The following is a 27405-nucleotide window of genomic DNA, read 5'->3' on the forward strand; positions in this document are numbered from 1 at the left end:
GCGGGCAGAGCCGGGCGTGAGAGCCCAGCCGGGAGCGGCGGAGAAGGGAGCGCTCGGTCCAGCGCCAGGCGCGGTCCGGCCCCCGCAGCCCCGCAGCGGAGCGTCCGCCTCCTCCAGCAGCTGCCGCGGGTGGAAGCACTTCGAGGAGGGAAGGCGAGGCGGGAGGGGAGGGGAGGGAGGAGTGAACGCTGCTGGGAGTCGGCCGGGGAGGGGCGCGCTGAGCCCTGCACCTCCGGACTCTGCCGCCCGCCCGCCGGGAGTGGGGAGGGTCCCGGAGAGCGGAGAGCCCCGGGGACGGCGAGGAACAAATTCGGGGACCCCGCCGGCTGCCCAGGGCCGAGGCCCCCGGTCGACCCCGTCCCCTTCTCCGCGCCTGCGGGGCCCCCTCCTTCCCGCCCCGGGAGGGGATAGGTGGGCTCCGGCCTCGTGCTCCTCGCCGCGGCCCGTTTAATGGGCAGGTGATTTTCTCGGTGAGTGATTTCACCGCAGCGCTTCCTAATTATTCATCCCTCCGTCTGCCGGGGCTGCACGCGCTTTCTTGAAAAAGATCGCCCTCCAGGACCCAGGGCGCAGCCTCATTACCGTAAAAATCACACTAAGTCACTTCACCTTGTAGCCAAATGAGGAGCCGAGTAGGAGGAAGGAAGGGAAGGAAAGAGACAGAAGCGCCTTTCGGACTGGAGAGGTTGTGTTAGATGCTTCCTATACGGTTCAAAAGCGCAAGGGGGAAAAAGCAGGGGGCAGAATTCTCCAACCTCCAGCGGCTCATTTTAGCCAAGCTCTGTGGCCCCTGCGGCGTCCCCGGGGAAGGGGGGAGAGGAAGGGGAGGCGTCCCCGCTTCTGTGACTCAGTTCCCTTTTGACCCCGCAGCGATGAGTCTGATGCGCGATCGCGCAAGGCGAGGGGGGTCCGCAGAAGATGCTGAGGATGGGGGAGCGGGGATCACAGAGCTTGGGGGCGGGGGATCCCCCAAGTCTTTACCCTCCAGAGACCAGCACCTCCAGAAGGAAATTCGGGAAACATAGGCTCTGGGTGTGGAAAGCCGAAAGCCCAGCTGAGCTCGTGGAAGCTCAAAAAGAAGCCGAATTTCAGCCCAAAGACGACAAAACCCTGAAAATGAAGGCCAAGACCACCCAGGGATGCCTTTCAGGACCGGGGGTGCTGAAGGAAGGTCACGTTAGATCAAAGGGATGCCGGGGTCGGCGGTGCCCCGGTGCGGCCGGCGTGGCCGGGCCCACGTGTGATCACAGGCTCGCTGGGAGCTGTTTGATGCTGGTTCGGATGATTAGAAGGCGGCTTATAGGGACTCACGCAGGTCCCCGAGCCGGGCCGGATGCTGGAGGGTGAGGCTTTAGCTCCCCCTACTGGAAATACTAGGCAAGGTTCTCTCTAAGGGGCCTTTGTTTGGTGGATACATTTTGGTGCTGCTACTTAACTTAGGTCTCCCTTGCATGTTATGGGCGCTGTGTGTTTTTTTAAAAAAAGGCCAGCGACATTCAAGCAATTAGAAGAGACACCTCGGCATGCTTGAAAATTACGGTAATGAAACAGTCTTGCGAAAGAATAAGACAAGCACTCTTCTTGTAAAGCATTAAGAGTAATTTCAGCACACTTTTAATCTACACTATTTACTTGTGAAGAAAAAAAGGTGCATTCGGTTGTTAAAGTTGAATCGCTTGAATTCTCACTGTAATAATTCTGAATGTGCTGTTGTTTTAGCACCCCGTGAAAAAAGGCTTAACCGTTAAGGAGAAACTAGTTCACTCCCCACCACCCCAAAGGTCCAGTATGTCTAAATTGGATAATACTGTGGTTTAGAAAAATCCAAAAGTGCACTATTAACATCTCTTTTATCTCTGGAACAGGAAAGTAATTAAAATTCTTGAAAACTTTCATTTTAAACACTTGGGCTTGGTTTACCCAGTTTAGGATTACAATGTCTAACTCATGTCTCCAAATAATATACACCACCAGCTTATCTCGGGCAAATGTCCTTACGCGGGTGAAATTTTTAAGATATACGGAAAACAGAGTCTTCCTAATACAATAATGCAGGAATTAACACATCATATAGACTTATAAGACCCTTAATTTTAAGATGGTTCACAGAAAGGAAGACATTGGAGGATTTCGACTAGAAGTGTTTTCTCATGACTATTTATTTATCAGGCAAAATATAGATTCTATTTTATACTTGATAGACTCACCATCTGTAAATGCCTTTCCTTAAGTAACCTATAAAATCACTCAGAGGCAGAAAGAGTGTGTGTGAAACAGAAGGGATAGATTGGGTGACATCAACCTACCACCAACTGCCATTGTCCTCTAGAGCAGAAAATGTTGCCCTATTCATAGAAAGTTATCCTTGTGTAGGGTATGACAAATTACATCATACAGAGAAGAGCTTTGTATAAGGGAAATCGCTTTGGTTATATTGGCATTTTTTTACCAAGCATCAACATTTTACATTCATAACTACTTTACCTACTAAAAGTGACAAAGCAAGCCAGTGATTTTAGACTGGTGCCATTTTTTAAATGGCTTTTGTTGTTGTGGTTGTTGTTGTTTGCCATACACTAGCTACCTCATGGAATAATGTCTTCACCAAAACATTTTGGAATCCATGTTTTCTGCTTCTCTTGTAGTCAAGTTTATAACTGATTTTTTAAAAGAATGCTTTGTCAGTGTCTCATTTGATATGAAATGTGACTAAAAAAACATTATTTTATAAGAACCTCATCCCAAATGATAGTTTAGGATTATGACCAAACATCTCACACTAAATTAGCAACAGTAACGAGTCGCCAGTCAGAAATTTGTTTTGGACAACATTAATTTCAAAAGAACAAAGACATTACCTTCTGAGATATATGATAAGATCTATACTAGAAAAATGTGCATATTTCAATTATACTTAAGACACTTTTAGTGAGCACTGCCTATATAAAAAATGGATTTCTCACTCCAAATGTTTAATTAAAGGAAAGTCTTTCAAATCTGAAGCTTCTAGTAGAAGTTGGAAATTAAATTTTAGCAGTGCTTTAGTAAAAAATAAAAATAAAAAAATAAGGTTTTCCTTAAGCCAAAAAGAAACAGCAATGGCTTAGAACAATGAAGCCCCATGACCACCAAATCAGAGAGCTTAAGATACAGAAAAATCACATGGGGATCTGGCTTCAATGTCTTTCTAAATATAAATTGTTTTTTTCTTTTCCAAACAAGCAGCTGAATAGATAAATGTAGATGGAAATCTAGGCTTCTTTTATGTAAAACCTGGAATGGTATTATATATTCAAATTGTGACTATATATTTTAATACATCTAAAGATTGTAAGAAACTGTCATTATCCCTAATTTGGGTAATGTTATCCAATGGCCTTCTTTGTGATTGAACTTCTGAGTTGGTATTCCAGGAGAAGTATAAAATAACCATATGAAGGAAATCTGCACAGAGTAATATATTAAATATTTCTTTTCTCATACCAGATTCCCCAGGGATGTGGTAAAAACTGCAAAACCCTAACCCACTTTTTTACTCTTTTCAACATGCTCTTGTTATAATGTACGGCAGCATATATAGAAAAATCAAAGGTTTGATCCATGATAGTAATTTTAACATATACTACCACGTGCTGAGCACTAACCACGTGTCAGGGAATCTTCTAGTTTTTAAAAATTCATCATATTGTTAAATTCCTATAAGAGGCTTATGTGGTTGATACTATTCCCATTGTACAGATGAGAAAAATGAAGATTAGATAATCAACCCAAGTGAATAAAAGGCACAACATTCCTTTGAATCCAGACCTGAATACAAAATCTATGTTCTCAAGAATTTCTTGAGATTGATTTAAGACATCTACCACATTGCAGAAATAGTATAACACTATAATACATTACTCTGATCAATTTAAGAAAACCCCAGTGTACCAAAATATACAGAAATATGTAATCAATTTTTCTTCAAAATTTAAGACCTCTTTAAAGCCGTTGCTCAGCTCCAATTTTTCTATATAAGATTGTCTTATTATACTATACAGAAACATCACATTAAATGACACGTATGGGTTATTATCTACAAAAGGACACAGGACAACTAAAGTAAGTGAAGCATTAAAAATCCTTATCATAGAGATACAGCTCATTTGTCCCTACATGATTTTTTCTTTATTACACTTGACCTTGTTCCAGAAAGGATTTGAGGGAGCCAAGATAAAATGAATATTGTTCTTTTGAAATATGTTCTAAGTATCTGATTTGATTTGATTCCTTTTAAAGTGGTCACCAATACTTGTCTCTATATAAGTCTGTCTGTGTAGCTGTTTATGAATAGCATTTTTGGTATATTACATGGAGTTTTTAATCTGGAATTTAAGTTGACTAAAATATAGTAATAGTTCATTTAAAAGAGTTTTCTCTGCAGAATAAAATCATGTATTTTCAAGAAAGAAAATCTTTCTTCCTTTAGAGTCCAAAATCTATTTGGAAAATCATTATCTATCTTGATTGAAGAGTTCGGTGAGACTTCCAAATTAACATAACTATTGAATAATGAAATATTACAGTAAGTGGTATGTAACATTGAGACCAAATTTCTTTAAGTGTGTATACCTTAAAATTTTGAATTTTAAAAGTCACTTAGAGGTTCCTTAGAGATCATGGGTGAGATTTTATTTATCTTCATAGTGTTAGTTCAAGATGGTCCATTACCCCCTCAGCCCCATCTTAGTAAATTGCAAAACCTAATCTAAAGTTAAAAAGTAGTTCTTTGGTAGCAAAGATGATAACCTCTCATCTATACTAGGCTAATGGTTTTACAAAATGAGCAGAATTGTCAGCCTCGCAAAACCACTTATTATTTGAAAGTGCAACTTCAGTAATTAACCATAACAGGCTACAGTTAATGTGTGTGCAAGGATTTTTTTCTGCCCATTATTTTATCATTTCTTTTTACTGATATCAAGTTATTATTTTAGTGTATAGCTTAACTTCAATGACATAAAATAATACACTTTTTGCTAATTTTACACCACACTTTCATGAACCCAAGAAAATCCCTTTGATTCTTTGCCAAATAATTCCAAGTCCATCTGCTCCAATCTGGAATTTGTATAATTAAATTTTAGCAACACATAGCTGTAATCCTAATAGGAAAAGTTATTTTAAATCCAAAACAGAATTTTTTGTTGTTCATAAAAAGAAGAGATTGTCAAGGATTTAGGAAAAGGCCAATGATACCCATGGGTCCTATAGATACCCGTGGATTTTTACAGTTGTATGCTCACTGAATCTCTTTGAGGCATGTTTCACAATGGATATTTCAAATTAGAAAAAAATTGCTTATTCTCCCTTGCAATAATGTCACGGAATTAATCCAAGGGTACATGTAATCTAATTGAACTGTCTATGGTCTTATCGTGTAGAAGAACAAATCTGTTTGGGAGCAGATTCTGATTTTCTTCCAATATCCAATTTATTTTATTTCTGCCTGATAAAACAAATTCTGACTACTTGTGGAGTACCTGAAGTGGTTTTTTGTTGTTTTTTTTTACAAAGAATACTAAGTTCTTAAGTTGTTAGATACAATACCAGCCAGGAATATAAGTAATATAATTTTGCTCAAATTAGAGATGTAAATACACATTGTCATCCATAAGTGATAAAGTGAAATAAATGAAAAAAATCTCCATGGCCCAAGTTTATAGACAAACTTGCAAATAAAGCAATAATATGACATATACTTCATATCATAATATTTCAATTTGAGTAAGACGTCTCCTCTCTCTCTCAAGCAGTTTCTACTGTTTAGTCTTTCACTTAGCAAAAAAGAATGATAGCAATAAGTGATTTCTTTTTTCTCTGAGCAATTTTGGCTTTTTCATCATATACTAATACAAATCTAAAGGATCCAAAGGACCAGTATTTAATATTGAAAAATGCTAGTCAGTTTTTGACAACTAGATACAAATTTTATAGAAACCCTCACATCACTGGATTGCTTTCAGTTTTAACGTAATTTAAAATAAAGTTTCAATGGCTGGTTTCTTGTATTTATCAGAAATATAAAGTGTAAATAAATTTACACTTTAATATATATTTGCCATCCAAATTAATTTTTGGTTTTTAGCAATGTGAAAAATTTTCATCAAATTTTTATCTTAATTTTTCATTTTTCTAAGATTACTCATCTGTAATCTTTTTCTTCAGCCTTTGAGCAAATATTAGACTTTCAGGTATGACTAGTGTGACAATGTCAATGGAAATTATGTGGCATGATAAGCATGAGGTTGTTTTGTTTCCTTATTGTTGTTGTTGTTGTTTTAGCTTGCCTCTATAACTGGCTTAGGTCCAGGTTGTAACTTAACCTACTATTTTATTTCTCCCTTCTCTACCAAACACATTAAAAACACATTTCATCACAAAGCTAGAGGCACATTTATAGGAGTTCTGGTAGTCTGGATACCAGCCCTCATTCTGAGTCTTGTTTAAACTATCAAAAAAGGATGAAAACCTGCTTTATTTTAAAGATTTTCATAGGAGATTCCACAGTATTCTTAAGTAAACCATTCACTTGTCATCAGGAAAATATTAGTCTTCTCTAATCTAACACTGAAGTAGCATTTCCACTCAATTATCTCTGCAAAGAGAAGGGGTAATGAATGGCTTCCTAAATAAGGACACAATAGAGAATACTGAGATAGAGCTCTGAAATTGGATGTTGAGTACCTATCTGCATTCTAATTTTGGTACTTGCAGTGCGATCTTGACAATGACCTCAACTATAAAACAAAGATAACAATAGTGCCTTCTCACAAGGTAGTCGGATGTTGCATTTAAAGAACTTGGTCCGGTGTACATTTTAATTGTTTACAATACTTAGGGTCATTGGAGTGTACTAATAATCCTCCACCATGACAGAGACAATGCTGATTGTTACCCAAGAACCCTCTCCTTCCTTTCTTCCACACAGAATTCCCCAGCCTTCCTGGCAGTTTTGTTGGATCATGTGATTGAGTTCTGGCCAATGGAATGCAGGCACTTCTAGATTTGCCCTGTAAGGTCCCGCCTATACCATACCCCTTGGTGCTCTGGCTGTTCTTACACTTTTTTTTTGGATGGCCAAATAGAAAACACTGAGCCATCAGATAAAATGCATGAATTTCAGGGTGAGTGTGTAAGCAGACTCAGACCATCTCACTCTCTGTTGTATGCTTTGCACTGTGAGTTGAGCAATAGATGTCTTGTAATGTGTCTCAAATTATCGAAGTTTGGTATTCTTTGTTTTAGGACTTCACCTCTGCTGACAAGTATAATCAGCTACTTTGAATGTTGCCTAAAGTTTAAATATTCATTTAAACTTTAAGTTGCAATATACTTCTTCTCAGGACATTAAACTATGGTTAATATTATAAAAATTAAAGAATAATAATACTTAAATTTTTAAAACAACTACTATATGACAAGCACTGCAATACACCTTTTAAATTAATTGTCTTATTAAATTCTCATGAAGCATATGAAGGTGGTTTAGCCTCATAATTCACAGTAGTTAATGAAAGCTCAAATTGATGATGTAACTTGGAAAGTGTCATAGTTTGTAGCTGTAACTCATATCCAGTATCAACAAAGCCTACAGAATCACCCAGGATAGGCTAACGTATTTGCCAGCAGTGATTTCTCAACATTTTTTTCATTGACACTTCTCTAAGAAACTGCTATGGTCTGAATGTTTTTACACTCCCTCCCACTGGCTTCAAAATTCTCATGATGACATCTTAACCCCCAATGCGATAGTATTAGAAGGTAGGGCCTTTGGGAGGTAATTGGGAGATGCGGGCAGATTCCTCATAATTGGGACTAGTGTCCTCATAAAAGAAACCTTGGAGAAATAGTCTCCTCCACCATGTGAAGACACAGTGAGAAGGTACCACTCATGAACCAGAAATGGAGCCCTCACCGGACACAGAATCTGCTGGTGCCTTGATCTTGAACTTCCCAGCTTCCAGAACGGTGAAAAATAAATTGCTGTTGTTTGTAATCCACCCAGTTTGTGGTGTCATGTTATAGCAGCCTGAATGGACTAAGACAGGAGCATTTTTATACATTTCTGCCTGATACCTCCCCATGGAATTTTGATATGACATATAAACTACATATTTAATATATATTTATTATATATAATATAATTATGATGTATTATATTATATTAATTACATTAAATTTAATATATTATGTATTAAGTATCTTTTATATAAATTCATATGTAATAATTTATATTAATAAGGTGATCTACATTATAATTTAATAATTTAATATGTGTATATATTAATAATTTAATAATATATAAAATATGTTATTAAATATACAAATGAATATATTATATAACAGATATATTTAAATATATTTAATATATATTTATTATATATAATAGTCATATCATTTATATACTATATATTATATAATAAACATGTGTATGCTTATGCACTGTATATACATGTAATTATATATAAAAAAGAAAGTTTTTTATATGTAAAAAGAGAAAAGTGCGTTTTTTTGCCCCAAGAACCGTCTTCCCATCTTCCCCATTGAGAATGAATATTCTACAAATACAAACTATTCTAAGATCTCAAACAAAAATGGCTATTTCTTGTTATATTGGGAATCAGCTGGGAACTCCTCCACATCATCCTCATTCCAGGACCTGGGCTGCTAAAGCACTCGTTTTCCAAACAAATGAAAAGACAGAATATGGTTGTTAAATCTGGCTGGAACAAATAACACAATTTCTTATATATTCACTACCAAACTAAAACACAAGCCCCACCTTCAAGGGTGGGAGAAAGCTGGAAATACTTGTTACCAGCTGTGCCTACTATCAAGCATATCCAACTCTTGCAGACTCCTTTGCTTTTGGAGGAAATAGTGTAAATTCATGGGGGCAATATGCGTATTTCAGGCTAAAGCAAAATGACTGACCATTGTGTGCTTCTGTACTGGGTTGAATAGGGTCCTTCAAATGAATGTCCATGTAGAATCTCTGAATGGAATGTTATTTCAAAATAGGGTTTTTGCAGGTATAATCCAGGGAAGATGAGTTCACACTGGATTAGAATGAGCCCCAATCCAGTGATTCGTGTCCTTATCAAAAGAGGGAAATTTGGACAGAGATACATAAGCTACATGAAGATTATGGAAGAGTTGGCAGTCTATGGCCACAAGCTGGGGAATATCAGGCCACCAGAGGCAACGAGAACCAATTTTTCTCTAGAGCCTTCCTCAAGAGCACGGCCTTGCCAACACCTTCATTCTGGAGGTCTAGTCTTTATAACGGTGAGAATAAATGTCCTCATGTTTTAAGCCACTAAATTTGTATTACTTTGTTATGGCAATCCTAGGAAATGAATATAGCTGTTACCTGTTCTGATGAATTCAAAATGGGAAACTTTGTACATACCAAAAGCCAAGTGAGTTAATGATAAATTAGTAGAATTCTTGGAAAATGGTAATATGCATTTTAATCCTGTTTAAGTGAAAGGTGTATATTATATATGTACACACACACAAATAAATACATGTATATCTAAGTACAAAGAAAATTTAAATGTATAAAGTTTACTTAAAAAAATCTATTTTAGTTCAGAACTGAATGATATTTTTGCCAGGTGCGGTGGCTCACGCCTGTAATCCCAGCACTTTGGGAGGCTGAGGTGGGTGGATCACGAGGTCAGGAGATCGAGACCATCCTGGCTAACATGGTTAAACCCCGTCCCTACTAAAAATACAAAAAGAAATTATCCAGGTGTGGTGGTGGCGCCTGTAGTCCCAGCTCCTCGGGAGGCTGAGGCAGGAGAATGGTGTGAACCCGGGAGGCAGAGCTTGCAGTGAGCCGAGATCGCGCCACTGCACTCCAGCCTGGGCGACAGAGCGAGACTCCGTCTCAAAAAAAAAAAAAAAAAAAAAAAAAAAAAAGAACTGAATGGTATTTTCATGATAATCTTTTCGTTATATAGCTCAAGGATAGGAGGCCTATTTAAATTAATAAAGAAACCTTATTCATACAGTAGTCTTTAAAAATATATGTCAATTTAACCAAGACATCTTTGGTAATTTAGATATTCTCTTTTGTTAATAGTTATTGTAATGGCCAGTGGTTTCTGATTATAATTTAATTGTATACATTTTAGCACATTTTTAATTCTTTGTATAATAAGGATCATATCAAAATTTAAAAGTAATTCTATACCATGAACATGTTAGAAGAAATATTAAATAACTATAGTCTCTATGTGAAAACGTTAAATAAAAATATTCAGTCCTGGTTTTATTCATGTTAATTATAAAATGACTCTTGCAAAATGTAGTAAAGGTTATCACAGAACCAGATTTACACAATTGCCTGTGGCAGCAAATAGGAAACTTAAGTCGTTTCCTCTGTTAATTTTTTTAAGGTCATCTTAGAGAGGCTTAACGCTCATCTTTTTACAGCTTTCCTGTTTTGAAATATAAGAATTAGCCAGATTTCAGATTCTATGTCACCACCCCATTTCCCTCATCGTTTTTCTTCTATGTGCAATTAAATAAATAAATAAGGAAATTCTCTCCAATTTTAAAAGCTCCCCAAATTACCTAACATATGATCTATGTTGGGAACTTGTTCGTAGTACATTAGACATGACAGAAGCCAAACAGTCTTCATAATCATTAATAAGTACTGATAAATACACACACACCACACAGCCCACATGCACAAATAAAGATGTTGGGTCTCATAAGTCAAATTGGAGGAATATAGTCCAATCAATCTGTTACTTTCAGTCTAAAACAACATCCATAGTAAAGATGGAAATGTATCACTAGCAATATTTATACAGAGAAACATATATGAATCCAGACAAAAATCCCGGACCAAATTCATAAGTAGATATGCTGATCAATTATACTGTGCATACTCAGTGCCCTGTGCTGTACCAAAACCTTAGTGTGAACAGGGATTGGAAAGAAAGAAGGATATAGTGGTTTTCTTATATTCACACACACACAATAAAAGGTACAGAGAACATTTCACAAATATTCAGCTATATATACGGCAACATGGAATCAAAATTGGAGGAAAGTGAAAAGTCCTGTGTGCATAGGACCAGGAAAAAAGTAAATGAGATGGCAGGTTTTTTTTCTTTTTTCCTTTTTTTGAGACGGAGTCTCGCTCTGTCACCCAGGCTGGAGTGCAGTGGCGCCATCCTGGCTCACTGCAACCTCTGTCTCCCAGGTTCAAGCGGTTCTCCTGCCCCAGCCTCCCAAGAAGCTGGGATTACAGGTGCACACCACCATGCCCAGTTAGTTTTTTGTACTTTTTTTTTTTTTTTTATTAGAGACAGGGTTTCACCATGTTGGTCAGGCTGGTCTTGAACTCGTTACCTCAGGTGATCTGCCTGCCTCAGTCTCCCAAAGTGCTGGGATTACAGGCATGAGCCACTATGCCCAGCCTAGATGTCAGATAGTTTTGTTAAGTTTTTGGAGGACCTAAAACAGATCAGAGATGGAGTAAAAGACATCCATTACGCATGAAGAAAATTGAGGCTCTGAGACGTGAAGTGACTTCGGCAGAAGAGTACAGAAATAAACAAGAGCACTGGACCTGATTCCCTTCAAAGTCCCTTTTCTTTCCCTACATACTGTGTGGACTCATTGAATGTTAATCATTGTTTTCTGGCAACAGGGAGCATGTGCAGTACAGTTTTAACTTGAGAAAAACGTTGGCAGTTGCTGAAGAAGGGGATTTAATGAGCAATTCCTTGTTGATTTGTCATAGTGGGTTGTGAAGAGGAGTAAGGAAATGAAACAGAATAAAAGAAAAACAAGCTGGGAAGACAGAAAAGCAGGAGAGTGAGGAAGTAGGAATATTCCACAGGCTTGGTTTCACTGAAACAAAAACTAGAGAAAGCCATGTGATTTAATAGTCCTTGGGCTTCTAAATTTTGCTTTGTAGCTTTTATTGAGTAATCTTCTCTCTAATTTCTTTCTACCCGCTTCACTTTCGTCTTGTATGACACAATGCAATCTGGCCTCATTAGTTCACACTGCAGAACTCTCCAGTCAGCTTAGCTGTGATTCCTCCCTCCCCTGGCACACACGCACACACTTAATTAAACACACTGTGTATCTGAGAGCAGCACAGGTGCTTGGCTAGCACCCTTACTAGAGCTCTGCACTGGACCCTCCATGGTCCGACAGCTGCCTTTCAGTGCTCAGAGGACTCCACTAACTACTGTAGTTCAATAAAGTACTGACGTAAATGTGGCAGAGATTTTTTTTAACAGTTCCCATCATTTAATACCAAAAGAGTTAAATAAAGCAACTTAGCAATTGCCGTGTAGTAACTTACTCCTCAGAATTTGGTTTTACCTTGATTGCCCAGTTTACTTTTGATGCTATATATGCTCTCTGGAATGTTTACCGATCATTTCTGCGTGTGCTTTCAGATGAACTTTGGAAGTGTCAGCCTCTCTTACACACACAAGGGCAGGTCTGTGCAGATGTCACTTTATGAGTGTTTGGGCCCTCAGCTTTAGAATAGAGGTCTAACTGCATTAGGCGTTTCGGGTGAATTCTTCCTACCTACTTTGCTGAGGCTGAAGTTTCTTTTTGTAACATGATGTTGTCATCACTATTGTCATCAGAAAGACATATGAGGGGATTATTAACATTATTGTTTGTCAGGCTTCTACATTAATTTTCCTCAAAATAATAGTGCTTCAACTGAGGAACAGAATTATATTTTGCCTTGTCTCCAGAAATGCTTTTAAATTAGAATTGATGCTTAAGCTACATGACTTTTCACTGCTGATGTAATTTAGTTTTTTATCTGAATGTTTGATAAAGTTGCAGTATGACTCTCTTCTTGTAGTTAAAAATCCATTAACCTCCCTTCTAAAAACCTGTTGCTTTAATAACAGCAGCTTTTTATACCAAAGAAAAACATTGAAATATATTATCTTAGTCAAAATGCCTGTACCTATTTGTAGATTGGTCTTCTAGGTATGATAAGTTACAATGGTTGGAATAAATAAAATCGAGGGGAAAATGATAATTCGTTCAATTCACTTAACAATTTTTTATTGAGTGCTGTTATATGCCAGGATATAATATGAATATCATCTGTCCCATAAAGATATTTTGCTTTTCTGAACTTTAGTTCCTTTATCTGTAAAATGACAGAGTTGAAATAGTGACTTCTAAAGCCTAGTCCTCCCTGGAACATTCTATTATTTATTTTGCTCAGCTAGAAGATATTTCCAAGGATTTCACCTCTTGTATCAATAATTGAGTCTGAGCCCTTTGCAGAAGATAAAGAATCATCACTTCGGGTTTCAGATTCTGTGAAATAAAATTACTTTGAAAGCCATGATAAGAAATGGTGATGATTTTGGTAGTCTTGCATTGACACGTCTGGTCTAACCCATCATGCTTGTATTTATGTGGAACTGCTGTCCCAGTGTTAGTAGCTGTTCTCTGGGGCCCGTGATGACTAGAGAGTTGTGGTTGTTATTGGTAGCTAGTTCATCTACTATGTTTCATAGAAATAAGGTATCTGCCTTCTTCTAATATCCCAATCCTTTATTTTTATTCAAACAGCACACTAGCATCCTTAATATAACACAGCTTTTAATAATACAGATACGTATATCACAAAGGTCAAAATTGATCCCTAGATATTAAGGGGTCTACAAGGATTCCACGGAGTTGGAGTTATATTATTAAAAACCTATAGTATTGAAGGAAATTACAGTAGGATCTCCTGATTAAAGCAAGAAGCAGAGAGGCAGAGACTGACTTAACACCAAGCATATGCACATATAAACTTTGCTGTCTTTTGAGTACCTTCTTACTATAAAAGTTTAATTTTGACTGTCGATGATGGTGGTGGCAATCGCAGTGAAGGCAATTTCTAAAATAAATACATAAATTGAAACATTGAGGTGCTCGTAGCAGAATTAATTTTGTCTGCCTGTTGATAGTGTTGAGGCTGTTTTCTTATCAGGCTAAGAAACAAAATGGTGTAAAACATCCAGCTAAAAGCAGCAATAAGAAAAATACCTCTCAAGGAATAATGCAGTGATTTATGTGGGTATCGTCAGTAAGTGCTCCAGGGATTTGTACGTGTAATTCCCCAAATGCCACAGCAGCAAGGCTTTCCATTAGCACCCTACCAGCCCATTCTAAGACCTCTGAGCACAAATGATACCACCCAGGAGATTTTTCCTAAGAGAGCTGTAAAGATTCTTTGAGGTTGTTTGCATTTCAAAAGAAATTCACTTAAATCATGAATCTTTTGTCTAACCTTATGTCATCCCCCTTTATGTTCATTTGGGAGCAATTTGTCTATTCTTTTAGAAACTTTTGTTAGTTATCATGTTAACCAAATTTCCAAGTCACTGCAGGACATTAGTTTTGCCCTTAGCAATAAATTTATATTTGGATTTGTTACACCAAGGGAACTGGAAAGCTTCCACAAAATTAATTATTGATGTCACTCGGGACATAGTCTATTCTATTTTGTTTTCTAGGCTCAAAATGGTTAGCAGAACCCTAATAGAAACTATTTTGGAAGAGTCTTAGGAGCTGACAGTAGGCTTAAGCATATTAGTAAAGACAAGTCCAAAATAACAGCTAAGAGCTCAAATGCAAAGGACATTAATTGACCTTAAATGCCTAATAATAAAAATTGAAAGAAATAACATTTTCATTATGTTTAAACATTTTGTGTTAGAAGTTTAGGGTGACTTCCCTTAGACTTCACCACCACACATTTTAAAGGGAGGAGCTAGCCACCTTGTCTGCTTGTCTCCTGCCTTTTTTAAGAAAGCACACTAAATTAATTTACTGCCAAAGAACAGACCTTCTGCCCTTTTCTTTTAAAAAAAAAAAAAAAAAAAAGCTAAGAGGAGAAGACAAAACAGAAAAAGGTCAGGCTAATGGTCATTTCACTATTACTTGTGTCTTCACTTTATGGTATTTGTATATTCCAAAACATGTCTTTTCCCCCTCCAATATGGAATTAACTCCATTGTTCAAAAAACAACACAGATTTTTGGAACAATAGTTAACATTCGAAAATGCTCCAAAATGGTCATACTGAGATTCACGTGATAAAAGCAAAATTAAAATTTATTTTCTCTCTTCATTTGGTTTATTATTATGCAAAGTAGAATCCAGAACAACTGGTATGTACAGAGTCTCCAAATCTCCAACTCTTAGTTAGTTCTCTTAGTGTGGAGTCGGGTCTCCCAGGTCTTCGTTATTTCCCTCGGTATAGTTAGAGTCCACGGATCCCTAACATTAGTTTTAACATTAGGTACACCTTTCTCCCTAAACACCAGGTCATAGCATTGTATATGTTTATATTCATGGAATACACAAGCAATTTCTCTTTGTAGCTGAGACGACTCCCTGTTTTGCTGATTCTGTCCGTCAGTGTCTCAAGCTATCCATTTTACTGCTTCATTTCTGACACAGGTTAGCTCAGTGTGAGACTCGTTTCTGCATTGAAACTAATATTCAGAACAATAAACATGACAACTAAGAATGTTCCACCTGATGTCCCTGACACTTCAACTTACCCATCCCGTGTCCTCTTCCAGCTGATTCCCTCTAAACATTTTTGAAGCAATCCTGTTCTATGCTGAAATGTTCACACATTTCTCTACCTAACTTAAATCAGGCAATCGATAATGCCGCACTGTGGGGGCAATGCTAAGAACGCAAGACAGCTAAGTAAATCTATGTTGATGTGTGTTTCTTCTGTGTAGAACTGACTTTCTTCATGTGTTTGTCATATATATACATGATCTATAAAAAATATGAATCATTAGACCTGAAGAAAATGTGATACTAATACCACATTTTTATACTTGAAGCACTTAAATTAAGGTTGCTATTTATAACCATAAGGCATACTGTATATATTCTGAATTTTCAAAAATATAGATAGGGAACTTTTATTATGCCATTTTATATTTATTTTGTGATTTAATTATAATCAGAACATTTTTAAAAACTGCCTCAGCTGTAGATATAGTAGGCTAACAGACTCATTAAAATGAGAGGCCTGGACTTTGGCATGAGAATTTCATTAGTATAGGCAGGTTTCAACTTTTTCTGTCTAGTTTTATGTTAGAAAGAGGCATTTTAAAAGAATTCTATGTTGATAAGGAGGTATTTAGATTTCTTACTTTTCACTACAAGGCTATATCCTTTTAGCAGAATGTTTCAATTCCTTGAACTCTAAAAGCACTAAAATATGTGACATACAAAAAGTTATTAAAATTATTTTACATCACCACATATTTTTGTCCAATCATAATATGTCTCAACTATTATTATAAGCTTTTGGAGCCTGCTTGACCTTTTATAATTTTATTTCATTTGGTTTACTTTCTAGTACTTTCATGAAAGAAAAAAAATGGTTTACAAAAAAGTTAATTCACGAGCCAGTCACAAAAAGACAAACATTGTTGTATTAGTTCGATTTCATGCTGCTGATAAAAACATACCCAAGACTGGGAAGAAGAAAAACGTTTCATAGAACTTACAGTTTCACGTGGCTGGGGAGGCCTCACAATCATCGTGGGAGGAGAAAGGCACTTCTTACATGGTGGCAGCAAGAGAAAAACGAGGAAGAAGCAAAAGCAGAAACTCCTGATAAGCCCATCAGATCTCGTGAGAATTTTTCACTATCATGAGAATAGCAAGGGAAAGACTGGCCGCCATGATTCAATTACCTCCCCCTGGGTCCCTCCCACAACATGTGGGAATTCTGGGAGACACATTTCAAGTTGAGATTTGGGTGGGGACGCAGCCAAACCATGTCCATTGTATATATGAGCTTCCTAGAGTAGTCAAATGTATAGAGACTGAAACTAGAATGCTGGTTGCCAGAGGCTAAGGAGAGGGAAGAATGGGAACTATTGTTTAATAGATACAGGGTTTCAGTTTCAGAAGATGAAAAACATTCTGGAGGTGGATGGTGGTGGCAGCCGCACAACGGTGTGAATGTTCTTCATGCCACTGAACTGGAAACTTAAAAATGGTTAAAATGGTAAATTTTATGTCACATATATTTTACTGCAGTTGAAAAAATATTAATTCTCATGTCATTTTAGGAACAGAAAGGTGTGATATCTTTCCTCACCCAGAGTGTCAGTGCTAACACTCCTATGAAAAAGACATGTTAACAAGGGAAAAGCATAAAAATTTGTTTGATCAAAGTTTTATGTGACATGAGGCCCTTCCAGAATGAAGACTCAAAGACCTAGGGAAAATTGTCCATTTTTATGTGTAGGTTTGATGAAGAATGGACGGCCTTATAGAATTCTGACTGGACAGAAAGCATATGATCTAATAGGAATAAACTGAGGTGGGGAAAGCCAGTGTCTTAATACATTTTCTATTGCTATAATGGAACACTACAACAGTTTGGGTTTTCGTTTGATTTTGTTTATTTGTTCATTTGTTTGTTTGTTTGCTTGTTCTGAGACAGAGGCTCACTCTGTCACCCAGGCTGGAGTGCAGCGGCATGACCTCGGCTCACTGCAACCTCTGCCTCCTGGGTTCAAGCGATTATCCTACCTCACCCTCCTGAGTAGCTGGGATTACAGGCGCTTGTCACCACGTCCAGCTAATTTTTGTATTTTTAGTAGAGACGGGATTTCGCCATGTTGGCCAGGCAGGTCTCGAACCCCTGACCTCAAGTGATCTGCCCGCCTCAGCTTCCCGAAGTGCTGGGATTACAGGCATAAGCCACCATGCCTGCCCTATTTGTTTTTAAGAGATGAGGTTTCATTATTTTGCCCAGGCTGGTTTCAAACTCCCGAGCTCAAACAATCCATCCACTTCTGCCTCCTAAAGTGTTGGAATTATAGGTGTGAGTCACTACTCCCGGCCTCTGGGTAGTTTTTAAATAAATGTATTTCTCATATTTCTGGAGGCTGGGAAGTCCAAGATCAAGGGGCTTCATCTGGTGAAGACTTTCGTGCTTAGTCCTCTGACAGTGGAAGGCAGAAGACAAGCAAGCACACAAGACAGAGGGAGGAAGGGGGCCAAATTCATTTGATTTATCAGAAACCCACTTCTGTGATAACTAATCCACTCCCACAATAACAGCATTAATCCATTCATAGGGCAGGGCCATCATGATCCAGGAACCTCTTAAAAGGTCTCACCTTCTGAGTATCATTACAACAGCAATTAAATTTGAACATTAATTTTGGAAGGGACATCGAAACAAGATACATTTGTTCAGATTTTACTCGGTCTTCCTGTGTAACTACCCTTCCTCTTGGGTATAGGGCAGGACCTCCTCTGGAATGAGGTTCTTATAACTTACTTTCAGACAAGGTAGGTCAGATAATTTTTTATGGCCAGCTCTTACCCAGATAGGAAGGGGAAGGTTGGAGTAATATTTCTAAGTTTTATGTGTACTTTGAGGGAGAGGGATTCTAGTTTCTCTGACTTTGGAACAGGAATTCTAGTTTTTAATGTCTTGCCCTGGAAATGAAAGAGGGGCAAGAGACAGGAGGGTAGGAGAAGGTCAGGGAGAGACTATGCTTCTGAAGGCATTCCAATATCCCTTAGTTCAAAGTACTCAGCATGCCACAGCACCATACTTTGGGGTATTCTTTTCTTTCTTTCTTTCTTTTTTTTTTTTTTTTTTGAGACAGTCTTGCTCTGTCACCCAGGCTATAGTGCAGTGGTGCGGTTATAGCTCACTGCAGCCTCGACCTCCCAGGCTCATGTATTCCTCACACCTCAGCCTCCCAGGACCCAGGTGTATGCCACCAAACCCAGATAATTAAAAAAAAAATATTTCATAGAGATGAGGTCTCACTATGTTGCCCAGACTGGTCTTGAACTCCTGAGCCCAAGCAACCCTTCCACCTTGGCCTACCAAAGTGTCTGGATTTCAGGCATGAGCCACGACACCTGGCGGGAGTATGGTTTTCTGAGCTCCCAAATTATCTTTGTTTAGTCACTGTTTGTTATAGAAAATATTTAAGTGCTAAAAATTATAAACAAAATAATGTATATAAATTATATCTTACTATTCAAGAAATAAAGACATTATTTTATGTCTTCTCATTTTCTCTGCATAATGCTTTATAGTTGCAAACTAACTCTATGATTTTGTATCCTGCCTTTTTCCACTTAATGCTGAAAAATAAAGCTTTCTAATGTTATTAAACTGGTAAATGCAATTTTATTTGGTTGTTGATATTAGATAATGTGGATATACTGCATTTTATTTACTGTTCCCTTATTGTTGGACATTTAGGTCACTTCCAGCATTATTTTTTGTTTCCTTATGTGAACAATACTGGCATGAACATTTTTTTGTAAGAGTCATTGTGCAAATTTTTTATGGCTTCATTAGTATTTAAGTATTTGCTTAAATAGACTCCTTTACTAACTCAAAGAGCATGAACATTTTTAAGGTTTTTTTAACATGCATTGCAAAAATGTTTCTGAGAAAAACAAAATATTTACACTCTCACCAGCTGTGAATAAGGACTTCTATTTCCCAATGCTTTTATATATAGAAAGTTCTCTCCTTCCAAATATTTGATAAATTATTCAGTGCTGAGTTTTTACTGCTTTGTCTGTGGCTTTATTTTTACATTTAACTGTAAAATCAAGATGCATTTTCTATTTTAGTATAGGGTGAGGTGAACTTCTAAAGTATTTTCCCAAAAATCTATTCAGTTTTCATTTATTAAATAATTCTTGTTCTGTTTTAAAAAAGCATGTCCCCTTTTAACAGTTTTAAAAAATATATCAGAAATTATAATGACTAGAATAAATGGTTGGGCTCTATATGTGCTCTGCTAAGCACATTATATACAGTGTCTCAATTGAACTTCATGAAGATCCTTTGGAACCTCACTACCAGGTTCCCACAATTATTAAGCCCCATAACCAAGTCTACCAGGAAGAAATGAGACTTGTGGTTCAAATTCAAATGTATCTGAATCTAGGATCCAAAGTTTTAACTTCAAGAGGCAATGTTGAATCATCATTTTATAGAAACCAATCTGTTTCTTTAGCCTTCTTTTTAAAAGTTTTTCACAGAATTTTAGAAACAAATGGTTTCAAATTTCTTAGTTACAAATACTTGCAGAGGAAAGGGTCACCAAAAGTTATTTAAACTAAAAGTGATAAAATCCTGAAAATCAAGGATCTGGTAATTTGAGTTTTCCTGACACTGGGACACTGGTTTCACCAGTGGGACATCTCCCTTCATGGAATTCCCTACGTATTCCTTGTATGTACCTTCTCCCTTTCATTCCATTCAAGGCCCATCTGCTCATGAAGAATTTTCTTATGTCATTTGGCCCCGAGGAGCTCTTCTTTCTGCTTTATACTTATTTCTGGGCAGTTGTGCTATGGTTTGCATATTTGTGTTTCCCTCAAATTCATAGGTTGAAATCCTAATTCCCGATGTGATATTATCAGTTAGTAGGGTTTTTGGGGGATGATGATGTCCCGAGGGTGGAAGCCTTATGAATGGGACTGTGCCCTTATAAAAGAGGCCACACAGAGCTGCCTCACCCCTTCCACTATGGAAGACACAGCTGGAAAGTGCCATTTATGAACCAGAAAATGGCACTCAACAAGCATTGAATCTGCCTGTTCGTTGAATTTGGACTTTCCTGCCTCCAGAGCTGTGAGAAATAAATTTCTGTTGTCTGTAAGATACCCAGTTTATGGTATTTTGTTATATCAGCCCAAGTGGACTAAGATAACTTATTTGAAATTTATCTTAACCTCTTTGAGGTTCCAGAAACCCATGCTAAATCCTTCATAGAAGAAAGATGCTCTAATTTGGAAGGATGCCCTTGTTGCCCCATACCAACTTGAGAGGGGATGTACTTGGATCAGGGACAGGGAGGGCTGTTTTTTCATGGTAATTCAGAGCAGTGAAATCAACTCTGATAATCAGTTGACAGTCGATGCAGCCAGATTATCCTTACTCCTAGTAATTTGTATTTGTATCTTCCCTCTCCTTAGCCTCTGTCAACCACCATTGTGGTTTTGGTCTCTATAAATTTTACTACTCTAGGAATCTCATGTAGTGGAATTACACAGTATTTGTCTTTTTTGTGACTGGCTTGGGAATGAACATTTTTGCAACCCATTTTTTTTTTTTCTTTCATGAAAGTACTAGAAAGTAAACCAAATAAAACAAAATCATAAAAGGTCAAACAGGCTCCAAAACCTTGTAACAATAGTTGAGACATATTATGACTGGATAAAAATATGTAGTGATGTAAAACAATTTTAGTAACCTGTTGTATGTCACATATTTTAGTATTTTTAGAGTTCAAGGAATTCCAACACTTTGCTAAGAGGATATAGCCTTGTAGTGAAAAGTAAGAAAAGAAACCTAAGTACCTCATTATCAACATAGAATTCTTTTAAAATGCCTCTTTCAAACATATTGAGTGTGTACATGTTAGAAATAGGATATATTTAGAATATTGTTAACTGAGCACAGTGGCTCACGCCTGTAATCCCAACACTGTGAGAGGCTGAGGTGGGCAGATCACTTGAGGTCAGTTTCAAGAATTGTCTGGCCAACATGGTGAAACCCCATCTCTACCAAAAAATACAAAAGCATGCCTGTAATCCCAGCTACTTGGGAGGCTGAGGCAGGAGAATTGCTTGATCCTTGGAGGTGGGGGTTGTGGTGAGCTGAGATTGTGCCAAAGCACTCCAGCCTGGGCAACAGAATGAGATCCTGTCTCAAATGTATATATAAATATATTGTTTCTGAATTCATAAAGAACAACTTTTCTTTGTCTTACTAAATATATCAGGTTTATTAAGCTTTTTTATATGCAGGCGATATCACGAGATTTGGGTAGGCTTTCAACATTCTATTATCCAATTTATGCCTAGTGTTCCATTATTGGAACGCTAAGCATGTGGGAATTATTTACATCCTACTGTTCGAGGTCATTGCCAAGGTCTGATTGCAAAAATTCAAAAAATTGAAACCTCAGGCATAAATGGGTTAACATAAATAAAAAGCAAAAACAAAATATTAGATGATGCAACCTTATGCCCAAAGTATTTTTCATTACAAATTAGGGTGTAGGTCAAGAAAAAAAAATAGAAAAATTACTTTTAAAAAGTTATGTGAAGTCAGCATTGATTTAACAGTAAACTATACAAATAGTAAATACTATGAAAACTTTCATGAGTTTGTGTTTCTACCTGATGTGTCTTATTTTTAATTTTGCCCTTTTTAAAAGAAATTATTTACATAAGTGCCCTAGAAGTCTTTTCTTGTGATAAGGAGAAATAAAAGCCTAAAATTTTCTCAAATTATCTCAACTTAAGCAGCTCTGGTGCACTTTTCATGAACCAATGCTCAAGAATAATTGTGGAAGAAAACCATGTCCAATCTACTTAATATACATTTAATTTCTTGGGTCCTGTTAGTCATTTGAGCTATCTCTGATGGGGTCAAATAATCTTTTAACAAATCAATGTTACTTCCCTTATCTAGTTACTTTATCTTTCTTTTACAGAAGAAGGTTTTTTGTTGTGCTTGTTTTGTTTTTAACTCATTTCCTTTGAATTTAAAAGACGAAAGGTCACAGACCCAAAGACTGACTATTTTTCCACCTAGCAGTTTATAAAATTAGATACAAATGCCAAGACAACATTCTTACATTCTAGTAGACTTTTTTTGTTATTTTTTGGCTTAATATGTTTTTATTTCAGTTCAAAATTCTAGACAAAATAAAGATCTTCCTGTTGATAAGGATATATGGTAAGATTATTGTGCATATGAGCTGTAGTATATTAAGTAAGATTGACAGCTGATGTTGAAGCCTTTAGAGGTAATTGCAGATACTCTATTCTGCTGATATCTGATCATAACTTTAGTAACTATAATATATGAAGCTTACTTCATAAAGAAATGTATTCTGAAATGTGTATTTCCTACTTTCACGTACATATAGAACTAAGTTATGTTTTGAACAAAATTGCTCTTATTGTATATTCAAATGATCAGAGCTTTTAGTGCAGCATGGTACAAGAGAAAAGGCATGAGATTTTAGTGATGTGTACTTCCAGATCCCCCTAACACTCCTGGCGGTGTGGCCTCGGGCAAAGCTCTTCTGTGAACTGAAGGTTTCTCACCTATAGACTGGTGATAATGGTTGCATTACAGAGCTGTTGAAAAGACTAGAAATTGCATTAGTTTAAACCACATGAAACTGTTTTTGTAGATTAAAGAGTTCAAATGCTGGCATTTTGTATGATTCAACCTAACTTACCTGACTGAACTGGTAACTATTGCTACTAACATTGTTATTGCCAAAAGCTGGATTTACAAAGATAAATATATATAGATTTTGGTGGCTGGGGGTCTTCTATGCATACGAAGATAGGGAAAATATGGTATTTGCAATGAACAATGGAGCATTTTTGTTTTTGTTCTTTAATGGAGAGACATAGATTTACGTATGGATCTGATTTACAGTGGCACCATGACCTGCCAAAACTAATTCAAGTGCAAAACTCTGAAACTCAGTCGTACAAAATAACATATTAGAACGTGGATAGTGAGAAGGCAAAACAAAAGATTATGGCATTAATACCATATTTAGATCAAGTTATATTTCAAATGTAGGGATATGCTGTGCTAATGTAGACACGTGATTTAAACACATTATGTTTTAGATTTCTATTGTGTAAGATAGGAGCCGGTTGTTTGTTCTTCAAATTGTGGGCCTGGGGCTGGGGCAGGTAACTGTGATGCTGGAGAACCCAGCAATAGGCCCAGCTTGAATAGCCCTTCTTTTCAGTCACAGCAGATGCATTTTAAAGCATTTGCATATATTGGGGTTTGTATGAGAAATAAGCTGTTAAAGTGTTTGAAAATTATTGTGGCCCATATTGTTTAGCCCCTTCTAACTCTAAAATTCATTGATTTTTATGATGCTACCCAACGCTAACGTTAAATGTCATCCTAGAATCTAATTTGCATAGAGCTGCTATAACCGTGGATGGTTACAGGTTAAATATTTCTTGATCCTTCAGTGACCTTTTAGGAGACATTCCAAGGAGACAGAGTAAAAATGGAGTGTTCTCTTAAAATATCAAAGACAAGGAAAAGATGTAATCACTAATACCACATTAAATTTCTGTGCCTACCATAAATCCCATACGTGTACACAAAGGCTCTTTCATTACAAATTGGTCACACTTTTTAGAAGTGACACCGCTAATAACAACCCTTAAATGATATTAATAATGTTTAAAGAAAAAAGAGTTTGCTTTAGTAAAATATTAGCTAACTCTTGTTAAATTGATTTTGGCCTTTTTGGTTAATTGATTTTAAACACTATTTCCTTAGAGGTTTTAAGATGAGCTGCATTGGAGGGAGATGACAAGATTTTTCCTGAAACACTGGCTAGAAATGATGTTTTCCTTTTTTTGTTCTTAAATGTGTACTTTTTTTTTTTTACAAGTTGAACTTTTAGATGTAGGAACAATACGATTCAGAAAGGAACATCTGTCTTCAAACCTAAGTTCATTAGAATTCATTAGGTAGTTATAATTTTAATCTATGATTTTTAAAGAATAGAAACATGATACATTAAACAAAAACATAATTAATAGAGTAAAAGATCCATTATTCAACAAAAGCCTGAAAACCAGGAGGGCAGATGTTAAATGAAGTTCTGCTTGTTCATGTAAGCTGGCTTTCTTTCTCTCTCTATCCATCACCTGGCTCTCCTTTTCTTCCCTCTGATAATAGAGTAAAACGTAGGTGGTCCTTTGACCACCCTTAGTCTCCAACTACTCCTGATTGTTCATTCCCTTCACAAAACCAGGTCTTTTCTAATACAACACCTTGCATTTTAATTCAGGAAACAGCTCTTCCAGTTTAAATAGAGTTGCAGGAGACTGATCGGGGGGACTTCCAACCCTATGACCTGTTCTCAGGGGTTTGCATCTTAGAAAGTGAGTGTGAAAACTGCTGGGATCGGCATTACATGGCTGCAGCTCGCTTTGGAGTCACACACACGCAGTTCACCTTGTGAGTATCTCCGTCAGATCTCTATTCAAGCACAGCCCTGGCTGGGGATGGACTGAATTCCACCACCTGTTGTTGTGAGCTTAATCAGAGTTTTACCAGGGTCTTCTAGTGGAAAAATTACCTAAGCTGCTTGTGAAAGAGGAATGTCAAATGAAATAGTAATCCATTAGGTAGTAGTGTGGGAATGTAGAATAAGAGACAGGGACAATTTGGCAGCCTTTAAAAAAAATTCAGTGCATTTAAAGTTTAGAGTCTGTTAACTATATGTTTATACCATTTAAAATTCAGCCTCAAAAATGAAGAAAATGAGATTTCACACAACTGTAATGATTTTGAAAGTATTTGTACAGACCTCACTAAAAGGAAGTTAACATGGAGAAACGAAAGTGTATCAAAATACCAAATGCACGTTAACTGATATGAACTTTTATAGGTTACCGAAGGTGCAGAGAATAAATCTAGCATTTATAAACACCATTTCTAACTACACCTCCTCAATCACAATAGTTTTGCATACTCATAGTAAACAAAAATAGTTGCGGCATCAGTAAGAATTAGAGTTTGTTATCAGCTTAGGATTTTTTTTTTAAAGGCAATTCTTACTAGGGATATAGACATACCACATTACACCAATGGAGGGAAGCAACAATGTGCATTATCTAGGCTGTTGCTACCTACAGGATTCATTTCCTTTAATGACGGTCAGAGCCTTAAAGGCTTAGGAATTGGGTTGCACTATTTTTGATGTATTTAGGTATTATTTTATCAACATTGATAATTTAAATTTAATATATGAGTTTTAAAATAATTTTACATCGAAGTTATGTTTGCCTTCTTTTTTGCCTTAAAACCACATTCTCCTTTGTATTTCACTCCAAAATCATGCCTTTTCAATTATAAACCCAACTCAATGGGAAAATATAATTTAATTATTAGAAATTACCTAAACAGCCAATCTCTCAGAAACCATCTATCTTATAAATTAAGGTGCACCTATAATTTAATTTATCTTATCATTATTTTTCTACTCTCTTTCCAAAATATTTCAATTCTTATTAGATTAAGGATATGATGCCTTGTGATTGCAAATTACATTAAGACACTAATATTGGCTAATGCTTAAAGCTAAAAGGATTTTATAGAAATTTATATTTCTTTCTCTTGAATGAATACATCTTGAGTCAACCATATTTTCTAATTCATACTTAGAAACACTTCCTCCCCCACAAATAAATCAAGATCAAAATTAAAACACTTCCTCCTCTCAAAAAGTGGTGCTATTGAAGAAATGGAAATCATACAGTGTAATGTAATTGGTAACAAATCTGTGAATGAAAAATAAATTAATAAAAATCTACAGATTTGGGGAAATATAAGTGGACTGAGTTTAGTAAGATGCCACAAAAGGTAATTCACAACAGTTGATCACCAGGATAACCTGGGGTGGCTGAAATAAAAATTATCAGGCTAAATCCTAGACATTTGAATTCAGTAGTTCTGTGCCAAGGTCTGACAACCTGAATTTTTAAAAGTGTATTAGGCAATTCTGACAATCAGCCAAAGTTGGGAATCACTGATTTACAAGATTTCAGTAGACAAATTTTGACAATAAAAGCTTCTTACCCAGTGGCCATCTTATTTTTCCATCCATCCATGTAACTCACCCAGTGGTTATCTTAGTTTTTTATCTATCCATGTAGCTGATATTCTCATCATCAAGTGACTCTTAAATCACAACAAAGCATACATACTATTTCCAGGAGATTAAATTCACATATGTTATTCAAATTAGTTTGATGCTGTCATTGAATCATTTAACTTTTGTAATTTATGAGCATGAACTTTTGTTTTTATCAGGGGATTAATCTTTAGGTTGAAAGTTTCATGAAGCCTTGAAATAGAAAGTAAACAAAAGAGGTAAGATCCAAAGACAGACTTATAGATTTCTATTATTTGGTGCTTGTCTTCTCCAAAGTCATATATCTCAAAATGGACCACAGGTTATTCCACGGTATGCTGTAGTGGAGCCAAGAGTACAGAAAACCACAGTATAAACTGTACACATTCCTGAAGTATCAGATTTTTTATATCTTATTTATTATTTATATTACAGTGAATACAAATATAATATGGAGCAAAACATTTCATGTATTCATTGCCCTTCAAATAGTCAGGTATATATGACCAAGGTCTTCTAGAGGACAAATTACCTAAGTTGCTTGATTTAGGTAATTTGCTTTACTTAGTGACTATTTGAATATATAAATATTAAATATTATATAAATATATAAATA

The 27405-nt window shown here is 36.6% G+C and overlaps 1 protein-coding gene across 4 annotated transcripts in view; it reads right to left on the reverse strand.

Annotated features, from left to right (window-relative positions):
* ROBO2 (roundabout guidance receptor 2) overlaps positions 1-27405 on the reverse strand; it is a 1388177-nt gene that overhangs the window by 632056 nt on the left and 728716 nt on the right. The window lies entirely within an intron of this gene.

Source organism: Nomascus leucogenys, chromosome 21 (assembly GCF_006542625.1).
Source record: "Nomascus leucogenys isolate Asia chromosome 21, Asia_NLE_v1, whole genome shotgun sequence".
In the NCBI taxonomy this organism is placed as follows: Eukaryota; Metazoa; Chordata; class Mammalia; order Primates; family Hylobatidae; genus Nomascus; species Nomascus leucogenys.